The following is a 3104-nucleotide window of genomic DNA, read 5'->3' as shown; positions in this document are numbered from 1 at the left end:
TCATGACGTTTTTCTGGCGTTTAACTCTAGACAGCAGCATGAACTTGGCGTTCAACGCCAAGTTACGTCGTCAATCTTCGAATAAAGTATGGACTATTATATATTGCTGGAAAGCCCTGGATGTCTACTTTCCAACGCCGTTGAGAGCGCGCCAATTGGAGTTCTGTAGCTCCAGAAAATCCATTTTGAGTGCAGGGAGGTCAGATTCCAACAGCATCAGCAGTCCTTTTGTCAGCCTTTTTCAGAGTTTTGCTCAAGTCCCTCAATTTCAGCCAGAATTTACCTGAAATCACAGAAAAACACACAAACTCATAGTAAAGTCCAGAAATGTGAATTTAACATAAAAACTAATGAAAACATCCCTAAAAGTAGCTCAAACTTACTAAAAACTATCTAAAAACAATGCCAAAAAGCGTATAAATTATCCGCTCATCAGGTCCTCAGTTGGTGTGGTTGGGAGCATGCTTCAGGAGAACATAGCGTTCTCAAAATGAGCGCAACGTTCATTCACCGGAGCGTGAGCGTCCTATGCGCATGCGCGCCTTTGCATCTTTCACCATCGACACGTACGCATAACACATGCGTGTGCGTTGATACTATCTTCAGCCTCGACCATACTTGCGCGTATCCTGCATGCGTGCGCATCCCTTGGCAGCGTTCATTAACTGAATGTTACATTCGCACAATGAATGCTCCTCACACGTGCGCGTGAATGGTAAAATATCACCTCTGTGCTCCAGCATCATGTACGCATTTACGCCAACCACCACTATCGTCACATCGATGCGTGCGTGTAATGTGTTCGCACGCGTCAGTGACCAAATTCAAATTCCGATTCTGAAAGTATCGCAGGCGCTTATTCAAAGTGAACGTAGCGTTCATTGCTGGTGAACGCTGATCTTCCTTCCACGCGTGCGCGTCATGCATGCGTACGCGTGGATCTCCAAAAGTGTCATCTTGCGCGTAAGCTTCTTTTACGCGTGCAGTTGTGAACGTAGCGTTCATCAAATGAACATAGTGTTCTCCTGCACTTCCTCCTTCTTTGTTTCTTCCTTTCTTTTTTTCACCTGTCATCAACCAAACATGCCATCAAAGTCTCACCAAAATCATAAGGTTTTGCATCATTCATAAGAATCATCTAAATTGTGCATAAATCTCATGATTTTGTATAAAATCAACAATGTTTGTTTGAGTCAAGATAAACATGGAATTCCACTCCAATCACTTACTTATTGTGCAAGAATGTGCATAAATCAACCAGAAAAAATGCTAGTAAAACTAGCATAAGATGACTTGTCATCAGTGCCTCGGTGCTAAATGCCACAACCTGGCGTTTAGTACCAGAGGGCACGAAATTCGAGGAATGGTTGACGGAGGATAAATGTCGGTCTATAAAATCCAAAGGTTTTCAAACTCGAATGTCGCAAGTATAGTCTAAACCGACAAGTGATCCTCAATCAAAGTTTAGAAGAGTGTCACAAAAATCAAATCAATTATTGGGAGTAGGTTCCCAAGTCATTTTCCCTAGGACTTGCAATTGAATGCACATCATTGATTATGAAATTTGGGGGTTATGAATTGCTTGCAGAAAAAGTAAAGTGACTAGAATTAAAAAGCAATTAATAATTAACAATTAAAATGGAAGAATTAGGATCACCAAGTAAGTAATTGACTATCTAACAAGCATGTAATTAAGATGATAACAATAAAATGTCATATGACTAAGAAATACGAATTTCAAGTAAAAGAACTAAGAAATTAAAGTCAACAAAAAGGATTGACAATCACTTAATCTAAAGAGCCTTGGCTAGGGATGAGCACTAGGCTTCCTATCCTTGTTGTTAACCACAAATATGGTAATTAGGAAGAGTATTCCTACTTTATCATCCTCTAACAATGAAGGAAAGTCAAGTAAGTATAATTGATTGCAATCCACAAGTCCTAACCAACTCACTAATATGACTTAGTGAAAGCCTAGCGTTAGTGAAAACAAACCAATTAACAACCCTCAATTACCAACTAGAATTGGACATTAACAACTCAAGGATACCCAATTACTCAACCCTCAAGTCAAGAAAGAAAATCTACTCTATATTCAAAGTAAATATTCTATCAAACACTTGGTGAGCAAGCAAGAAGAACATCATGAAATTGAGAAAATTAAGCACAATTAAATCTATCCACTACTAATTGGCAAGGATCACAACTCAATTAACACATATAAATCATGAAAACTTCAATGCATTAATAGAAATTCAAAATTAACAAGATCCATAAACCAAAAATTAAGAGAAAGTGGCTAGTAAAGTTTCTACGTGAAATTAAGCTAGAGAAACTACAATGAAGGCAACAAAAGGGAAATTCAACAAGATCCAGACTAGGAATTAAGATCAAATGTAATCAAAGTGCACTAAAACTCTAGAGAGAAGGAAGAGTTTCTCTCTCTAGAAATGTAGGAACAAAAACTAGCTAAAAATTAAGTAAATGTGTGTATGCTTGTGTCCTCCCATTCCCCCTTCAATGTTTGACCTTTCTCCATTCAGAATTAGATTGATTTGGGTCCAAGAAGGGTCCAGAAATCGTTGGAATGTGCAATTCTAAGAAAATCACGCACTTCATGTCATGCATATGCAAGTGTCATGCGTACGTGCAAGCTGAGATTTACGCGGGTCATGCGTATGCACAAGCCATGCGTACGCGCGAGCGCTAAATCTTAAAAACTTCAATTCTTCATGGTTCTTCCAGTTTTGCATGCTTCCGTTCCATCATCCAATCCATTCTTGCCCTATAGATCTTAAAATTACTTAATAAACACATCACAGCATCAAATGGTAATAGAAGAAAATTAAAAATTAACATCTTTAAGACTTAGGAAGCATGTTTTCAACTACCAAGCGTAATTAGGAAGAAATCATAAAAGCATGTAATTAATATGAATAAGTATAAAAAGAGTTGACAAAAATCTACTCAATTCAATCGAAAATAAACCATAAAATTATCGTTTATCAATGGTCACGGAAGGCTGGCACTAAACGCCACAACTTGACGTTTAGCACTGTAGTGCACGTACTGCGGTGGTGGTGCTAAACGCGGCAATATGGCGT

This window comes from Arachis duranensis, chromosome 3 (genome assembly GCF_000817695.3).
Source record: "Arachis duranensis cultivar V14167 chromosome 3, aradu.V14167.gnm2.J7QH, whole genome shotgun sequence".
Classification (NCBI taxonomy): domain Eukaryota; kingdom Viridiplantae; phylum Streptophyta; class Magnoliopsida; order Fabales; family Fabaceae; genus Arachis; species Arachis duranensis.
Note: the sequence above shows the minus strand (reverse complement) of the source record.